This window comes from Mauremys mutica, chromosome 2 (assembly GCF_020497125.1).
Source record: "Mauremys mutica isolate MM-2020 ecotype Southern chromosome 2, ASM2049712v1, whole genome shotgun sequence".
Classification (NCBI taxonomy): Eukaryota; Metazoa; Chordata; order Testudines; family Geoemydidae; genus Mauremys; species Mauremys mutica.
Window position 1 is genome coordinate 156,198,023 of NC_059073.1, and position 20,707 is coordinate 156,218,729.

The window sequence follows — 20,707 nt, forward strand, 5'->3', positions numbered from 1 at the left end:
GGGTCTGAAGAGCTGTTCACCAGCCAAAGCCTTTGTTGGAGTGAGGGGGTGATCTATCGTGAGCTTATTAGCATGCATGTAGGTTTGATTGTTTTAATAGGTTTCTCTTTAATTCTTGTACCTTAAGAATAAATGTGCTTGCTTAGAACTTACCTATGGCAATTACACTGTGTAGCATCTGAGGAGAGCAGCAAAGCAGGTCTGCCTAGACAGTCATCATTTGTTGGGGATATCACAGTATTGTCAGGGAACTGTGCAGCCTGGAAATACCTGGTCAGGAGGGAGAAAGACACAGGACCCTAGAGTGGGTGCCCTTGCTGGACCATAGAGGGGGAGTACAGGTGCAGTTGCCCTAAACTGTGACAACAACTGAGGCCAAGCAGATGGTCATGGAGAGTAAACTTTTTACTCAACTCATTTTTGCAGTTGAATCATACTCACACCACATAAACTGAAACTTTTATACCAAAGTGACACAAGGACTGGGCTGTAGTAGGAAAAACAACCAACCGGGGGGTATGCTCACATCAATATGTAGCTATTAAGCATACCTACACCCACAAACAGTCAGACACTTGTGATTTTGTTTGGCCCTTACACAGGTGCATATTAGGGGGAGAAGGCATTAAGAGCCTCCTTCGCCCAGACCTCCTTTCACAATCCACATAAGAGCTATGCAACATTGTCGTCCCTGTAGTCAGAGACTGCTCTGTAACTACTCCCTGAGGACACAGCAAAGGGAGGTAAGGGATGGAGATTTTCAACAAGTAAGTGGAGCAATGACTCTTCCCCCACACTCAATAGAACGGGCCAGCTACACAGTGAGGAGCATGCTAAAGTAGAATGGTAGTTGTGCGCTTTTCCTATGCTTTGATGAATTCTTCTCTGAGGCAGAATGACTCTTGTATTCCCCTGGGAGTGAATGTAAATCCACGTTTATGCTGCTCTGCACCACCCCCTAATGCAGGACTGTACCTAACAGGAACAGAAACATTTTTAAATGTATAACCAGATATTGCGAACTGCAGTATTTAATCATAAGGTTTGAGTATCATATAGCAATGTTAAGGAATCTTAATACAATGGAATACTAACCTTGTTTTCAGTCTTAAAGAGAAACATGACTAAGGCCAAGCAAATAGCAGTCAATAAAATGGATTAAGAAAATGAAACATTCGATGGATCGAGTGAAGATAAGACAGACGGACCTTATCAAGAAAGGTATAGAAGATCAGGGGACCTGTGTATGCTATTTGTTGACAGAAAGGTTTTTGATTCTTAAGTCACAGAAATAATAATGCAGATATCTAGTGGAATACATGCAACCATAGCAGTTTAGGGAAATACTGTAGGATTCCCCGCCTCTCCCCGATTCAATTAATTCTATGTTAAGCCTCGATCTATTTTGTAACAATGGACCACAGCTGCTTATATGCATGATAAATCTGGAAATAAAACTAGTGCAATGTCAGCTTTTGGAGCGATAAACTCTAGGTTTCTAGTGTCTCTGCAAAAAGTATGTTTAATTATCTCCTGAGGATAAAAGACACAACAAAATTAAACAATGATAATTTTATTACTATTTATTTCTGAAGTGATCTTTGAGTAATTTAAACTCTAGCAAAGAATCGTCTCCAAACTTGTTTACAAAACTATTCCACCACTATTTCCTTGGGCTTTAAAATGTAATGAGTCTGAAATACTGTACTGCTTCTGGATTTTGAGCTGATATAAAAGAAATATATTGTAGGTCTTAATCCTGCATTGGTAGGATGTGGAGCAACAAAATGGCCTAATAAATCTTTTCAAACCTGGAATTCTACGTTCTTTGCTAGCTATTAGCTGCTCAGGAAGCACAACACACCTGGTTTATTCTCAACTGCTTCTTTATTAACTTACAAAATAGCCCCCAGGGACCAGGCTAGGGTTGCCAACCCTCTTAGTTTGGCCAGGAGTCTCCTGGAATCCCAGCCCATGATCTCCCTACCTGCCCTGTCTCTATGCACTGCCCCCCCCCAGGCACCAACTCCGCAGCTCCCATTGGCTGGGAACGGGGAACCGCAGCCAATGGGAGTTGTGGGGCCAGTGCTTGCAAGCAGGGGCAGCAACCAGAACCACCAGGCTGCCCGTGAGCCTAGGAGCCACTGCTGGACATGTCGCCGCTTCCGGGAGCCAGCCGAGGTAAGCAATGCCAGGCTGGAGCCTGCACCCCAATCCCCTGACCCAGCCCTGAGCCCCCTCTTGCACCCACACTCCCTCCCAGACCCTGCACCCTGAAGCCCCTGCCATATCCCAACCCCCCCCTACACCCCAACCCCCAGGCCTGAGCCCCCTCCCACACCCAAACTCCCTCCCAGATCCTGCACCACAAACCCCCTTCTGCACCCAACCCCCTACCCCAGCCCTGAGCCCTCTCACTGAGCTCTCACCTGCATCCAAAATCCCTCCTGTAGCCACACCCCAAACCCCCTCCCACACCCCAACTCCCTGCTCCAAGCTTGACCCAGAGCCCCTTCTTACACTCTGAACCTGTCAGCCCCACCCCCAGCTCAGAGTCTGCACCCTGTCCCACATCCCACACCCCTGCCCCAATCCGGTGAAAGTGAGTGAGGGTGGGGGATAGCGCGTGATGGAGGGAGGGGGGTGAGCGCATGACAGAGGGAGGGGGGATGGAGTGAGTGGGGATGGGGCCTTGGAGAAGGGGTGGGGCAGGGGTATGGCCTTAGGTAAGGTGTAGGGTAGGGTGGGGCAAGAGTGTTCAGGTTTGTGCAGTTAGACCATTGCAACCCTAGACCAGGCAAAACTCCCTGAAATACATGTTTAGGGACTATCCTAAAATAACTATCCTGAACCCCCAAGATACATCCTTCCCCCTCAAATTTCAACCAAAATTCCTTGATAAGAAAATCAACACTTCAAATAGTAACTAGAACTCTAACTAGAGGTGCAGGGTAGGCTACCCAACCTCATGTGGTAGAAAAGGGGGATTATCCTGTCCCAAGTCACACACCCATCCTCATCTGCAGATTTAAGTGGGCAGGGGGCTTGTCATCTTGTGGATTGGCAGCATACTGGAGTAGATGTTCCTGGTGTATCCAGGACAGGCAGATATTTCACAGGGGCCTCAGGACTGAGAATCCCTCAAGAGGTCCGTTCCAATACCTGCTTCAACAATAGACTACCTCCCCCAACTCTGAGCTTGGGTAAATCACAGAAACAATAGAGGCTGCTCATCCACCACCACAATTGGAGATGGTGAGTCCTTGGAACCTGACTCAGGTTCCTGGCATTCTCCAAAGGAAAGAAGATGATTGATATGCTATCTCCTACAGCAACCTGGCCTGTAGCTTTTACAATTGTGCCAAGTAACTACTTGGGCTTTCCCACAAAATGGAGAACCCAAAAAGCACTCTAGGAGACAAAAAGCAAGTGCCCTGAAATACATGTTTAGGGACTATCCTAAAATAACTAGGTTATGATATAGTTTCATATTTTCTTGATGTTGATGCACCTGTTTCTGCAGGCAAGGTTTCAAGAAACACCAGCAAGTTAGTATCAGTTGCCTCATCAGTAGTTCTGCAGGTAATACCACCATGATGGCATGAGGGGTTGTTCTATAATTACTCAAAAACTGAGACAGCCTAGACCACAGCAACCCCTCAGTAAGCTTCCTCAGTCCATTCTTAAAAGACTGAACAGCCCTTTCTGCCAACTCATGTATGGATGGGTGATAGGGAGCAGATGTTCTGTGTTTGATCCCATTGGCCCTCAAAAAGGCCTGGAATTCTTTCCTGGTAAAGACACTAGCATTGTCAAAATCCATGGTCTCAGGCAATCCATGTGTGCTAAACAAGAAACAAAGCTCCTCAATAGTTATACATGAAGTAGCTACTCTGACCAGAATGACTTCCATCCACTTAGAATATACATCCACCATTACAAGGAATATTGACCTAAGGACGGGAACAGCATAGTTGGAGTTGTCTGATCCAAAGCTTCCTGGCCATTTGCTACTAGAGGCAATTTTCTTAACTGCTGCCATGTGGGTCAGCCCAGTAATACTTGCTCTATCTCACCTGTGCCATCAGATGTAACTTCTGGCCAGAGTTTTCATTTAGATCATCCCAGGGTAAGTTATGTGCAGTTCCTCCAGTATTAACTTTCTTGCCTGGAGAAATATTATGACTCCTGATCCCCAGAGGAGAACACCGCTTTGGAGACTTAGTTCCCAATGCCTGTGAAAATCTGCTTAGTGGAGCTTCTTGCACTCCAGCTAAAGCTAGCAACACTTCTTGAGGTACAGGAAGGTCTTCTGGTGTTCTACCCACCAGCAGCCAGCTGAGGCTATCTGCATTAGCAATTGCCGCTTCAGGCTTATAGATCAGCTATTATTGGTAGGCTGTTATCAATAATGCCCAATGTTGCAAGCATACAGAAGCCAAAGGGGAAATAGATTTGGCTTCCCCCAGAAATCCTAAAACTGGCTTATGGTCAGTTGTAATAGTGAATTGTTGCCAATAGACATATTGATGGAACTTTCTGACAGCAAAGACAATAGCCAAACTTTCCTTATCTAACTGGGAATGCCATTGTTCTGCTGACAATAAGGAGCATGAGGCACAGCAGAGTGGCCTGTCAGTCACATCTTCCATTTAATGCAAAAGTACTGCACACACACTGTAGCGTGAAGCATCACAAGTAACAGGGCATGTTTGGGGTCAAAATGCACCAGGAGTTTGGCTGAATTCAGAAGTTCTTTGGTTCCTTTGAAGGTCATCTCCTGATCCTTACCCCCAATGCCATTCTGCTCCTTTTATTAGCAATGCATGAAGGGAGGGCAAGCCGCATTAACAGATTTTTTTAGGAAATGTCCATAATAGTTTTAAAAGGCCAAGGTTTTTGGAACTGGAGTTTCTCTAATGGCTTTAACATTTTCGTCTAGTGATTGCAGTCCTTTTCTTTCCCAAAACACAATATCCTAACTAAACCACCTCCTGGCCATGAAAACATACTTCAAGTGCTTGAGTGACAACCCAGCTTCCCATGTTGTGGTATACGGTGCCATGTTGTGGTATACCTTTGTAGAACTTTGTCTAGGTACCACAGATGTTCCATTTCTGTCTCTCCTATCAGAAGAGCATTGTCTAGGTATACCACAACATGGCACCGTCCAAACAATAACCCTTCCATGATTCTTTGGAAGATAGAAGAAGCAGACAAAATCCTGAATGACAGATTACTGTATGGTGATCAGTTGGCAAGAGCAAATGGGACAAATGCCCAATTCTGCCAAAATTCAGGAAGTCTGTGGCCAAAATGGGACATATGGTCACCCTAGGACAGGGGTCCCCAAACTTTTTCAGTCACACTCCCCCTTACCTGGTCTGCCTTCCCCACCCCCACCTCCCACCCCTCCATGCAGGAGCTAGGGCCAGGAGCCGGGGCCTACAGTTGGTGGCTGTGAGTGGGGCTGTAGCCAGGAGCAGAGCCATAGCTGAGGCTATGGGCAGGGCTGGGGTGAGGCCAGAGCGGAGGTGTAGGTAGGGCTGGGCCCTGCTGCACTCCCTCAACCATTCCTCCATGTCCCCCTAGGGGGGTGTTCCCCACAATTTGGGGACCACTTCCCTAGGCTGTGGTATGAGCTGCTCAGGGAGTCCAGGAAGCTGTGGGGAGCCCTGGACCCTGCATCTGCCTTGGGCAAGGGGCCAGGGGGCCTCAGAGTAGCCCCAGCCCATGTCCCTGACCCCCAGGGCGTGCTGCCCAGAGCAGGTGGAGGGTCCATCTAGGCTCCCTGGGCAGTTCTTACCATGGCCTGGCTTCTGGCCACACCAAAGGGCGGAGCCTTGGGGGGAAGGGGAAGAGCAAGGATGGGGCCCCCATGGTGGAGTGGGGTTGTGGGAGGCCCAAATGTTCTTTGGGCCCAGGGCCCCAATATATCTTAATCCACCTCTGTAAGCAGGTGTACTGATAGAGCCCCTTATGTGTATTGATAGTGCCAGACCCTCCAAGTCTTCCTCCAGATTAGTGGTTGGGAAGTATGCAACAAATCTAGCTTGGTAAACAATACTCCACCTGCCAGCTTGTTGTATAGCTCTTCTGTACAAGAAATGGGATAGTGCTAAGAGTGGGTAGGCTGGTTTGCAGTTTGTTTGTAATTAATGAATATATGTACCTAGCCCCCAGCTACACGCACTACCTAGCATCCCATTCAGAGAATTTCAATGGTTGGATAATCCCTGTGGTCTCTAAATGCCATGATTCCTCTTCTACCCTAGCTTGTAGAGCATAAGCAATGGGGCAACCCTCGCAAAAATCAAGGGCATGCAGTGGGATCTACATGTATTTTCACCTTGAGATTCTAGAGTTCTCCCAGTTTTTCTCTAAATACTTGCTTATGGTTTTCCAAAAGGTCACTGATCTATCCTGTGCTTAGATGATACAAAGGTCCCAGGAGCCTTTTCCAGTCCAGCTTTAAAGTGGAAAGCCAATTCCATGCAAAAAGCTTCGGCCCTGCCACAGCTACTACTACAAGGAAAGGGAGATGAGTCCTATCAACTTCCTCGACTTCCACCCTTCTCAGTATAGGAATTTTGTCCCTGGTGAAGGACTTCAGTATAGCTCAGATAGGGGATAAAGTCAAGTTGGGACACTGTCACAGTGTCCACTCACTGCTAGAGCACCTCCTCCTGGAGGCTCTGGGGATTAACTCCTCTGCAGGTGCTGTGCCATCCTCTGGCGGTCTCTCAACCCATCATCCTCTCTCACCCTGCTGCCTCTCTCACTCCAGTTGCCTCTTTGTTGAAGGAGCATCAGCTGGGGACCCTGACCTGGAGAAGGAGGAAGAGCCAGCTAAGTTGTGCTCTCTCTTGAATCAAAAGGATTCTTGTAAGAAACTGATCTTAGTCAAGCTACAGCTTGATGCTCCTTCCTTGGCCAGAGGGCCAAGTCATTATGGTCCTCCCCTTCAGGGTATCAAAGTCTTTTGAGGCAAATTGTCCCAGGCAGTCTGTTCTCCACTGCCTGGTCCGTGCCACTTCCCCTGTGGCTGGTAGGGGAACTCAGGCCTGCCTTCTACTCTGAGTTACAGCTCAGGGGCCTTCTCAACAGCAGCCAAGTCTATCCTGTTCCATATCTTGCTGTTTTTCCCTTGTGCCCTTCCTACCTCTCTCCCCTTCTCCAGGTTTGCCAGCCCAAACTCCCTCCTTGAAGAGAGGGACTGTGGGCTTCTTGCCTCTATAGCCCCAGACACACCTCCCTTCTACCAGAGAGTGACTGCAGCCTCACCTCCATGACCAGCTTCTGGGCTTTATACAGGCCCCTCCTATTCCCATCCAGCTGAGCCTCATCTAACTAATCTCTGCTCCTTGGCTTCTCCTTCAGGTGCAGCGTTGGGAGTCAATTGGCCCACCTGGCCACCTTAACCCTTTCAAGTCTGATGTAGGGTGGACATAGGGTAACCAGATATCCCAATTTTATAGGGACAGTCCCAATACTTGGGGTTTTGTGTTATACAGGCTACTCTTACTCCCCACCCCACCCCCTGTCCCGATTTTTCACAGTTGCTGTCTGGTCACCCTAGGTGGACACCCCAGACCAGGCACATATCAACAATAATTTTGTAGGTCCTTTGCCCCCATATCATAGCTGCTGCCCCTGGGTCAAGTTTCATTTTCACATTCTGCCCAGTCAACTGGAGTTTGACTAAGATCTGTTCCTTACAGGAGTCTGATTCAAGAGACCATACGACTCATCTGGCTCTTCCTCCTTCAGGTCCCCTGCTGACGCTCCTTCCACATGGTGCCTCCTATTCCCCCTCTTCTTCCAGATATCCCCACATTCCGTCTCTAGTTCTGCAGCACCTAGCCACATGTCCTTTCTTTTTACAATAATGACACACGGAGTCTTTATGTCTGCACTCCATGTGAGAATGGTCACATACACACATACCCCATACATCGGTAGCACCCTCTAATCCCTTAGCATTAACAGGTCTCGAGGTTGGACCTTCCTGGCATGGCTTGACCATCCCTTTCCTATCCCCCAATTTGCTGATCCACTTGGTGGGGATTTGGGAAAGACTGTAGGTACCTCTGGTCGGGGCGGCTCCAGGCACCAGCACAGCAAGCACATGCCTGGGGCGGCAAGCCGCAGGGGGTGGCCTACCGGTCACTGTGAGGGCAGCAGGCAGGCAGCTTTCGGCGGTGCATCTGCAGGAGGTCCGCCAGTTCCACGGCTTTGGCGGCAATTCGGTGGCAGGGACGCCAATGGCATGGCACCGGCGGACCTCCCGCAGGCATGCTGCCGAATCCACATGACCAGCGGACCGCCCGCAGGCGCACCACCGAAAGCCGCCTGCCTCCTGTGCTTGGGGCGGCAAAAAACAGAGTCGCCCCTGCCTCTGGTGACTGTTTCCAGTGCCACAGCAATATCCATGTCTTTCTAGAGTAGTAGAGTGGGCTCTACCAGAATCATTCACTGCATAGCTTCATTATTGAGGCCACAAACAATGCAGTCGTGCAAAATATCCTCCAAACAATTTCCAAATTCACATTGTGCTGCTAGCCAGCATAGATTTTCCACAAACTGCGAGACAAATTCATTTGGCACCCTGAGGCAGGAGTTAAATTTAAACCACAGGATGGTAGCAGATGGTTTTGGTTCATAATGATCTGTCACTACTTTAACTATAGCATCAAATGTCATCATTTCAGGAGTTCTTGGCTCCAGAAGATCACCAATAAGAATATTAAAATGGCCATATTGGGTCAGATAAATGGTCCATCTGGCCCAGTATCCTGTCTTCCGACAGTGTCCAGTACCAAATGCTTCAGAGAGAACGAACAGAACAGGCAATCATTGAGTGAGCCATCCCCTGTCATCTAGTCCCAGCTTCTGGCAATCAGAGGCTTACGGATACCCAGGGTATGGGGTTGTATCCCCACAATCTTAGCTAATAGCCATTCATGGGCTATCCTCTGAACTTATCTAGTTCTTTTTTAACCCACTTATTCTTTTGGCCTTCATAACATCCCATGGCAATGAGTTTCACAGGTTGACTGTGCCTTCTGTGAAGAAGTACTTCCTTTTGTTTGTTTTAAACCTGCTGCCTATTAATTTCATTGGGTGACCTCTGGCTTTTATGTTATGTGAGGGGATAAAAAACATGGCCTTACTCACTTTCTCCACACTATTCACAATTTTATAAACCGTTATCACAGGATTTCTCAAATAGGGGTCGCCGCTTCTGTAGGGAAAGCCCCTGGTGGGCCGGGCTGGAGTGTTTACCTGCCCCATCTGCAGGTCTGGCTGATCATGGCTCCCACTGGCCGCGGATCACTGCTCCGGGCCAATGGGAGCTGCTGGAAACGGCGCGGGCCAAGGGACGTACTGGCCACTGCTTCCAGCAGCTCCCATTGGCCTGGAGCAGCGATCCGCAGCCAGTGGGGGCCATGATCAGCCGAACCTGCGGATGGGGCAGGTAAACACACTAGCCCGGCCCGCCAGGGGATTTCCCTACAGAAGCGGCGACCCCTGGTTGAGAAACCCTGCTCTATCATATCCCCCCTTAGTCAACTCCATTCTAAGATGAACAGTTCCAGTCCTTTTAATCTCTCCTCATATGGAAGCTGTTCCATACCCCTAATAATTTGTTTTTTGGCCTTCTCTGTACTGTGTCCAATTCTAATTTTTTTTTTGAGATGGGGTGACCAGAACTGCACCTAATAGTCAAGGTATGGGCATACCATAGATTTATACAGTGTCACTATGATGTTTTCTGTTTTATTATCTATCCCTTTCCTAATAGTTTCTAACATTCTGTTAGCTTTTTTTGACTGCTGCTGCACACTTAGCAGATGTTTTCAGAGAATTATGCCTAATGACTCCAAGATTGTTCTTGAGTGGTAACAGCTAATTTAGAACCCATCATTTTGTATGTATAGTTGGGATTATGTTTTCCAATGTGCATTACTTTGCATTTATCAATATTGAATTTCATCTGCCATTTTGTTGCCAATCCCCCAGTTTTGTGAGATCCCTTTGTACTCTCTGCAGTCTGCTTTGAACTTAACTGTTGTGACAAAGGTCCTCCTCTACTTTGGTGGGTCGTGCGCTTACTGGAGGATTTGCTCGCCTCACAGATTCACCCTGTGGGTCAGGCAACAGCCCAGAGACCTTCCCCTCTGGTAGAAGCCACAGTCCAGGTCAATTCTTCCTGTGTTTGATAAGGAGTTGGGAGGTTTGGGGGGAACCCAGGCCCGCCCTCTACTCTGGGCTCCAGCCCAGGGCCCTGTGGATCACAGCTGTCTAGAGTGCCTCCTGGTACAGTTGCACAACAGCTACAACTCCCTAGGCTACTTCCCCATGGCCTCCTCCCAACACCTTCTTTGTCCTCACCTTCCTCCTGATGTCTGATAACGCTTGCACTTCTCAGTCCTCCAGCAGTATGTCTACTCACTCTCAGCTTCTTGCTCCCTGTTTCTCGCATGCACTTCCTCTTCTCTGGCTCTCTTTAGCCTGACTGGAGTGAGCCCTTAATTAGAGGGGCCTTAATTAGAGTCAGGTGCTTAACAGACTCACCTGATTCTTAGCAGGTTAATTGGAGTCAGGTGTTCTCATTAGCCTAGAGTAGCCCCTGCTCTGGTCACTCAGGAAACAGAAAACTGCTTATCCAGTGGCCAGTATATCTCTCTTCGACTACTCTGCTGTTCCCAACTGGCCTGGGTCTATCACACTATCTTGAGTAATTTTGTCTCATTTGCAAACTTTGTCACCTCACTTTTTACCCCCTTTTCCAGATTATTTACATATATGTTGAATAGCACTGGTCCCAGTACAGATCCTGCTACTTACCTCTTGTCATTGTAAAAATTGGCCATTTATTCCTACCCTTTATTTCCTATCTTTTAACCTGTTACTGACACATGAGAAGACCTTCCCTGTAATCCTATGATTGCTTACTTTGCTTAAGAGCTTTTGGTGTAGGACCTTGTCAAAGGTTTTCTGAAACTCCAAAAGCACTATATCCACTGGATTACCTTGTCCACATATTTGTTGACACCCTCCAAGAATATCCCTTGAATCCTCCTGAGAGATACTCTGCAATCTTCTCCCAAAGGTTTTGTGGGATGGCAGCTATATTTCTTCTTCCACAGTAGGACACTTTCCCATACCAGTCAGTGATAACTTTAGCAGACACCATTGCAGTACACAGGCTAGCAGCATATGGGCCCCGTGGGCTTCAGGATGCCAGTAACAGTTGTGCTCTCTGTGCCTTTTTTACCCTCAGGAGTGAGATATCAGTTAAAATCACCACCGCCTGTGGAACATGGTGCCAGTATTCAGGGTCATTGCCCTATACTCATAGTTTCATGCAACTGACCAACCCCTTCGTCATCTCCCTCACCCCTCGTGGGTCATATTCACCATGGCTGGTGCTATGAATGGTGCCGTGCACAAGCTCTCTGAAGCAGAAGTGTCAATGTCTTGTTTAAAACTTTCAGGGATCATGGGAAGGGAGTTCTGAATCTTAAGTTTCACCTTCCATTGTGACTATACTGACAATGGTACCTCTGTGTATTTTATTTCCAGCTGCTGCCGTTGCGGCCTAGAGGGGTTCTCTCACCACACCCACAAAAATGCCTGAGCCAGATAAGGAGAAAGAAAAGGAGTCGGGATGACATGTTCAATGAGATCCTGCAAGTTGGTGCTGTATCAGACCATGACCAAAAGGCCTGGAATGTGAACGTTGCAGGCAGCCTGGAGAAGCAAAGATTGAACAGGAGAAAGGCCCTGGAGTTCCAGCAGGAAAAGGAGATGCACCAGGGCATAATGGGACTTCTCTGGCAGCAAACACAGACACTACAGACTTTTGTGGACCTACAGGTTCAACAAGCCCAGGTTTGCCTCCCTTTCAAGTCCATTCAAAACTCCATTACAGCACCTTCCTCTACCCCACCCCTCAACATTTCACGTGGCATAACGTGTTACCTGAAAAGTGGATTTTGGGATGCCCCTATAATAATCTGCCTATCACCCCCTTATTCTGTTCTTCGTGAGATAAAAGTTTCCAGGGTTGTTAAGGAAACACTAAAAGTACACAGCTATAACCTTCCAATAAAGTAATTGACATGGGCAATATTCTTTCTAAAACAAAGTATATTTTTATTAAAGTAACTAATAATCCCTACTACAATATAATCTAAAAATCCTAAACAAGGCACAAAGCTTTCTGACACCAGTCCTTTACTGCACATTTTAAAGAACATTCAAACCACAATAGTATATAGTTTAAATGATTCTAAGCAAAGCGATTTCTTACAAGTGGCCAGTTTGTAACAAATCACTGACAGCAGTTCTTAAATCATACTTCAAGTTTTACATAAGTGAAATACAATTAAACACACACACGCACTTTAAGCATACACATATTACTTAGTATGCTAAACTATGCTACACTAAAAGTTATATTATAAACTGGCAATCTTACTTTATAAATCTGTTTGGTTTCCCTTTAAAATTGCTGTTGTTGCTTTATAATTCTGTTGGTATTATTCTTTAATCGCTGTTGCTACTCAGCTCCTGGTCAGTCAGCTTTACTCCACTCTAGTTTTCTCCTCTCCCCTCTCTCTTTCTGCAGCAGATTTTCTACTTCTTTCCAGCAGATTTTCTTTGGCTCCCCTCACTGGCTTTCAATTCCTCTGTCTTCTCCCGATCAAATCTCTCTCTCTCTCTCTGACTCAGATTCCAAAACTGTCCACTAGCAGCTGGCCTTTACTGATGCACTGTGGCTCTCCTTTAACATACCTTTCTATTCTTAGAAGGAATTCCCTCATGCACACATGCTCAGTATCAGTCACTACCTCAGACCTATGATTGACAGCTCTGACTTTTAAAACAAATAGTGACCTGTATGAGTGGGCTATGTCCAGCTTGCTCCTCAGTTAATTGACCTCTCTGTCACCCCTTACTGCACTTGCTCTATAGCCACCAATCTTGCACGTTTACTGTTGTTATTTACCTCAGCACTGTGATTCTGCTGATTCTCACACACATTTGGCTTTTTCCAGGACACCATTTTAGAAATTCTGGCCTTTTGACTGACCATGCTCAGGGTTCACAGCATGCATCTCAGGGTGGAGTGACTCTTGCTTATTCAGACTAAAGATCAAAGTGGAGACTGGAGAATTTCTCTAGTAACACAGGGGCCACATCCCTACCACTTCCACTCCACCTCAGGGGACATTGAGGACAACCACAGCTTCACACACTGACCTGTGAGAGCCATAGTTGTTGTATATCTAGGTAAAAGTGACCTAAAGGTTCTTTCCACATGTTAAGTTCCATTAGCAGATTAAGATTTTAGTGTATTTGTTTTTAAATTGCTCTGATTTTTTTTTACACTGATTTATATTACTAAATAAAATTCTATTATTTGGAAAATAATTCACTTTTATTAGTTCACAACATATGCTGCAGGGTGCCTATCGGTTCTGAAGGCACCCACTTACTTGTTACTGTAGAGTGTGACACGGCTCAGAGGATCAGTGACAAACACAGTGTAATGTTCATAAATGTGCAGCAAGCACCGCAACATTAATAGGGTTATTGACAGTGTTATATTCATAGATGTGCACAAAGCGCCACAGGAGTTCCTAACGGGCCTCAAAACAGTAGGGCCGGGTAGAGCACAGTACACTACAATGCATTACTGTGGCTCACTGTTAAAGTGTCCTTTCAAAGCCTCCCTGAGCTGTATAGCTCCACATTGAACTCTTCTAATAGTCCTTGTGTGGCCGTTCAAACTCAATGCACAGCTCTTCCACCTCTGCCCTCCACCCAGCAGCAATTTTTCCCCCTTTGCTCCACAGATATTAGGCAGGACACGGCAGACAACTATAACAGTTGGGATGTTTTTCTCACTGAGGTCGAATCTTGTGGGTAAATAATGCCAGCGTCCCTTCAGTGTACCAAAAGGGCATTCAACTATCCTTCTTCACCTGCTGACCTGGTAGCTGAATCTTTCCTGGGCGCTGTTGAGATGGCTGGTGGATGGCTTCATGAGCCTGAGGAGCAAACAGAAGGCTGGGTCCCCCAGAATCACTAGTGGTGTTTCATCATTGCCAGTGGTAATCTGCCAGTCAGGAAAGAAAGTCCCTGCTGGTAGCTGTCTGAACAGTCCTGTGTTTTAAAGATGCAAGTGTCATGCACATTTCCCTGACAGCCAACATTGATGTCACTGAAGTGTCCCCGGTGAGCCACCAACACTTGCATAAACATAGAAAAGTAGCCTGTTCTGTTGCTTTACTCTGTGGCATGGTTGTCTGATGCTAAAATAGGAATGTGTGTGCTGTCTATTGTTCCACCACAGTCTGGGAACCCCATTGCTGCAAATCCATCCTCCATGTCCTGCACATTGCTGAGAGTCACAGTTCTGTGTATCAGAAAATGATTAATGGCCCTGCACACCTGTATGACAATGGCCCCCGCAGTGGATTTTCCAACTCCAAACTGACCAGTGATAATTCAGGGTTGCAAGTTTCCACGGGTGCAAACACCATTCACTTCTCAACTGCCAGTGCAGCTCTCATTTTGGTGTCCCTGCACTGGAAGGCAAGGATGAGGTTGGTGCACAGATCCAGAAATATGGCCTAGCAAATATGAAAGTTCTTCAGCCACTGCTCATCCCAAGCCTGCATTCTGATGCAATCCCACCCATCAGTGCTCATTTCTCGGGCCCAGAAGTGGCACTCCACCACCTGAAGCTGCTCCGCAAACACCAACAACAATCTTCAATTGCTTCTTGCTATGTCCCACAGTAAGCTGTCCTTCAAGAAACTGTCATGTTCCCCACTGATTCAGTTTGTCTTATAGCTCTGCAAATACCAGAGGCGTGTACATCGTGTGCTTGCAGTGTTTATGACAATAGTGCAGAGCTGTGCAGGCTTCATGCTTCTGTCAGAGATGGCAGACAGCAAGAAGTGCTGCCTGGGTTCATGGGATTTTTTTAAAAGGTGCAAAATGATGGGATATAGAGGATATTATGGGAGGGAGACAGTTGCATGCTGAGAAGTTGACCCCTTGCTCCCAGTCCCTCCTGAACAACTTGTTTCTGGCCCCACCATGTGTTGCCAAAACTTCCCAAAAGGCAGTGTACCTGACAGTGGCATGTTGCTCACTGGGATATTTACCCATGGTGCACCACATGTACATCAACACAAGCATTCCTGGTGAGTATGTGCAGCACCAATGCATGTGCACAAGCAATATACGATCTGCAGCAGCTTTATGAGGATGTAACTTTTGCCAACCAAAGTTTGCGGTGTATGCAAGTCCTAAGTTCCTATTAGCCTGAAAGCTCAGCTTCCTCAGAAGCCTGAGCAAATAGAGTGGTTTTTCAGCATATCTGGTGGTTTTTCAGCATATCTGAACATCAACAAATTCAGGCCATTTTTTATCAAGAAGGATACTGACTCTCAAGGTCAGGTGCTGTCATGGAGATCACCCATACCTAGCAATAGCAACTAGAGCTGGAACTGTTTAAACTAAGAGTCTGATCAGAGTTGGTGAGGGGATTGACTTGAACTGGAGCAGTGGGTGCCCAGCATCACCTAAAGTGAGGCCTTAATTGTGGTTCAATAAATCAGGTGTAGAAGGGCTTGTCTACATTTTAAACACTGCAGCTGCTTCGCTATAGCGCTTCAGCATAAACACTCCTATGCCAATGGGAGGAGTTCCCCCGTTGATGTAGGTAATCCACCTCCCAGAGAGGTGGTAGCTAGGTAGATGGAAGAATTCTTCTGTTGACCTAGCACAATCTACACTGCGGGTTAGATCAGCTTAACTATGTCACTCAGGGGTGTGGATTTTTCACACCCCTGTGCAATGTAACTGGGTCGACCTAACATTTTAGCATAGACCAAGCCTAAAATAATTTTTTTTAATTCTCCTAATGTTCATTAGAGCATGTTAGTGCCTCATTAATTCTGACAATAGAATCAGGCTTTGGTTACCCAGGCTGTTTACTTGATTCACAGCTACTGAGGAGGTATGGGAAATTCCTTTGCAAAAAGTATGAAAGCATCTCCTGAATGCAGTGACCCCCTTGCCAAGGAATAAAATTTTGACTCTGCAGCCTGTGATACTTCTTTAGATTTTAGAAGCATTTTAATACAGTCTCTTTTCTACTATGAAGCATCATGTATGGAGAATTCCCCCACAATCGTTCTTCACCCACCTTGGATTATATGTCCCATGTTACTCAAGGCCCAGTTTTGCATCCACCTTCCTTCAGACCCAGGATGGATGAGGTTGCATTTATAATGAAAATTAAAACACTGGAGATAAATTAGAGAATTAACAACTCTCTAAGGTCTGGTGTACACTGAAAAGTTACATTGGCATAGTTGCAACAGTCAGGTGTGGAAAAACCACACCCCTGACCAATGTTGACATCACCACCACCAGTGTGGAAACAGCTATATTGATGGAAGAGGGCTTCAGTCAACATAATTAGCACTGGTGTTCCTACATCAACAGGAAAACCCTCTCTTCAGTGTAGACTATGTCTACACTATGGTGTTATGCTGACATAGTCTCCATAGTTCAAGCATACTCGTAGTACAGAAACATAATTCAGCTACATGAGTGGGAAAGAAGAAATATTCTCTGAGCGCAAGAGAGACCAGTTCACAGTATTCCATTCAACAAAGCTCTGAAACAGAATAAAAATTTACAAGCATTATGTCATCAGAACATATTCTTAGTGGTTGAATGTACCCTGAGGGCAATAAACCTAGCAACTTTAGAGGTTTATCCAAACAAATGCTTTTTTTTTGGTGTTCCATACACCCCAAGTGGGACTGATTCCCTTTGTATCCCATCCATGTTGCTCCTAGATCACCCAAGGAAGTTACTGCATAGCTGTGTGAGCAGCTCTCTGGGCCCAAGCATGCTGCATACACAGGGCTCGCACTTATCGCCAGTCCAGGAATTAGCACATTTTCCAAAAATAACAGCTGATGAATATATGGGGCAGATCCAATGTACTCACTTGCCTGTTTTCATGGTATACCACACTCACTGTTTACTCAGTACAGTCTAGTTTCTGTTTGGAAATTACATTACACTACACCCAGATTACATCTATTGTACATAGAAACAAACCTTTCTAAGGGAGTCAAACCTTAGCCTGATACTTAGCTTTTCATTATTTGACTAAACTAACCATTTCGTACTTTCTGAGGCTTAGCCGGTATAATATTAATCGCCTCTGTAATTAACACTCCCTCACACATTTCACAAAAAGCATACACGAAGGTTTGCTTACTAAACCAAAATGCAAAATGATTTCCAAGGCTGGTTCCTGAGAAGAGGAAAACTAAGCGTGTTGTGTACTTGCATTATCAGTGGGGTGTTTCACTGTTCTACATAACACAGACTTTTTTTTTTTTAATTTCCTTTGTTTGTATTTTGGGTTTCAATTCAAATAGCTGATAAGATCTATGAGTAAAGTAGTGTGGCAACTCTACCTAAGGGCTGGTCTACACTGGGCGGGGTCGACTTACCTGGCCGTCCTCATGGCAGCAAGTCGACCAGCCACAGCTCCCCCGTCAACTCCACTTACTCCTCCTGCCGAGGTGGAGTACAGGTGTCAATTTGGGGATTGATTTATCACGTCTAGACGAGACGCGATGAATCAATCCCCGATAGATCAATTACTACCCGCCAATCCGGTGGGTAGTGTAGACGTGGCCTAAGAGTCTGCACACAGTTTCAGGTTGGTGAAAATGGGGTGTTTCTCATTCACCAGACTGATTTTTTAACATTTGTGTGGCAACACTTTAAGCCTGTCCTGGTCCGCTACATCAGAAATGTGTCCTAACCATGGGCACTAAGGCTCAGTATTGAAAGGCCTAAGTGATTAAGGGTATATCTACGCTACAGCTGCTAGAGCAGCACAGCTCTGATGCTGCAGCTGTGCTGCTGTAGTGTAGATGCTTCCTATATTGATGGGAGGGGCTTTTCCAGCAATGTAGGTAATTGACATCTCCAAGAGGCAGTAGCTAGATTGATAGAAGAATCCTTCCTTTGACCTAGCCTCATCAACTCTGGGAGTTAGGTTGACCTAACTATGGCCTGGTCTACACTAGGACTTTAATTCGAATTTAGCAGCGTTAATTCGAATTAACCGTGCACCTGTCCACACCACGAAGCTATTTAATTTGACATAGAGGGCTCTTTAGTTCGACTTCTGTACTCCTCCCCGACGAGGGGAGTAGCGCTAAATTCGACATGGCTATGTCGAGTTAGGCTAGATGTGGATGCGACCTTAGTAGCTCCGGGAGCTATCCCACAGTGCACCACTCTGTTGACGCTCTGCACAGCAGTCCAAGCTTGGATGCTCTGACCAGCCACACAGGAAATGCCCTGGGATAATTTGAATTCCTTTTCCTGTCTGGCCAGTTTGAATCTCATTTCCTGTGTGGACGTCGTGGCGAGCTCAGCAGCACTGGCAACAATGCAGAGCTCTCCAGCAGAGGAGTCCAGGGAATCTCAGAGTAGAAAGAGGGCCCCAGCATGGACTGACCAGGAAGTCTTGGATCTCATTGCTGTGTGGGGCGATGAGTCTGTGATTTCGGAGCTGCGCTCCAACAAACGGAATGCAAAGACCTACGAGAAGGTCTCCAAAGCCATGGCACTCAGAGGATACAGCCGGGATACAACGCAGTGCCGCGTGAAAGTCAAGGAGCTGAGACAAGGCTACCAAAAAATCAAAGCGGCAAACAGACGCTCCGGAGCCCAGCCCCAGACATGCCACTTCTACGAGGCACTGCATGCCATTCTCGGTGGGTCTGCCACCACTGCCCCACCAGTGTCCGTGGACTCTGAGGATGGGATAGTGTCGACGGCCAGTTCCTTGGCGATGTTCGCAGATGGGGAAAATGAGGAAGGAGATGGGGGGGGCAGTCGACAGCGCTTACAACGCTGATTTTCCAGACAGCCAGGATCTCTTCATCACCCTCACTGAGATCCCCTACCAACCCTCCCCAGCCGTTACCCCGGACCCTGAATCAGGGGAAGGATCAGTCTGTAAGTGCTTTAAACATGTTAACATTTATTTTTAATGGAGCAGGAATAGTTACTAGTTGAAAAGAAGGTCAATATATATGGGGATAGAACAGAAATCCTCTTGGGAGATCTCCGAGAAGCTCTCCTGGAGGTAATCGAAAAGCCTCTGCATGAGGTTCCTGGGGAGAGCTGCCTTATTGGGTGCTCCGAAGTAGCACACTTTTCCGCGCCAGGCTTTCATCTGGTATTCCGGGACCATTGTCTCAACGAGCATGGCAGCATAAGTCCCTGTTTTGTGCTGGCTTTCACGCAGCATGCTCTCTCTATCTCTTTCTGTGACCCTCCTCAGGGTGATCTCGCTCGGAGACTCCTGCATTTAATTAGAGTAATTTGTTTACTATTAGTATTGGGAGTGCTTCACTGTTCCTTTGCATAACAAGAAGCATCACTTTACAGCCACGTGGTGGAGGCTGCAGAGTGGCAGCATACAGGGATCTTTCCCATGGAACAGACGCGAGGGGGTGGAACAGGGGCAGAGTTTATGCTTTCAGGATTGCCTGCAGCAAGAGGACAGTGGTATACATTCACTTTTAAGCAGCCAAAAGTCTTTGGCTTACCATGCCTGGCTGCTCCACGGATTCTGCTGTCCTGCCCCGCTTGTCTGATCTGCAGTGCAATCCCCCAGGCAATGAAAGCGAATTCCAAAAATTCAAACTTTCCCTGAGTGAGTGCGCATGAGATAGGTGCTGTGCATGGTCTTGTTCACAGAGACTGACTGGACTATGTTTCTTCTTTGCAAAAATGTATCTTTGTAAGGAATTCACTCCCTTTTTCCCATCACACAGCTGCAACTATATCCCGACCTGCTCCAGCATGCCCCTCACAGAGGCTGGCGCAGATTAGGCGGCGCAAGAAAAAGACACGGGACGAGATGTTCGCAGAACTTATGGGCTGCTCCCGAGCCAAGGCGGCCCAGCAGAGCCAGTGGAGGGAGAACCTCTCTCAGCAGCAGCGCTCACACAGCGAACGGGAGGACAGATGGCGTCTGGAGGACCAGCAGGCGACTCAAACGCTGCTTGGGCTAATGAGGGAGCAAACGGACACGCTCAGGCGCCTTGTGGATGTTCTGCAGGACCGCAGGCAGGAGGACAGAGCCCCCCTGCACTGTATCTGCAACCGCCCTCCCCTGCCACAAAGTCCAATACCCCCCTCACCCAAAATAACAAGAAGGAGGTGCGCCAAGGGCCGTGAACACTGTCATTCCACCCCAACAGAGTGCTCAAGTACCAAAAAGCTCTCATTCGCTAAATTTTGAGAAGTCCTTCCCTTTCTGGGTCACCCAAGGCCAAATCCCAGTTTCATCCACTAACTGTGTAGTTGATTATTAAAAATAGTTTGCTGTTCATTACTGTTTCTGTCATTTTTCTTTACAGAAGACTTTGTGAGAAGGGGGGGGAGGGGTTTGGTAATTGCATAGGACAGTCACCATTACCAGAGTACAGACACAGGGGCAGGATCTACAGCAGGTCTACAGCAGTGCAGTCACTAGGCACCCTGGTCAGTCTGGGAGGTGTTTTTCATGTTCTGTGCATAGGCGGCAGGTGCCCTGCTCCAGCTATATTTGGAGCTGGGTCTCTCC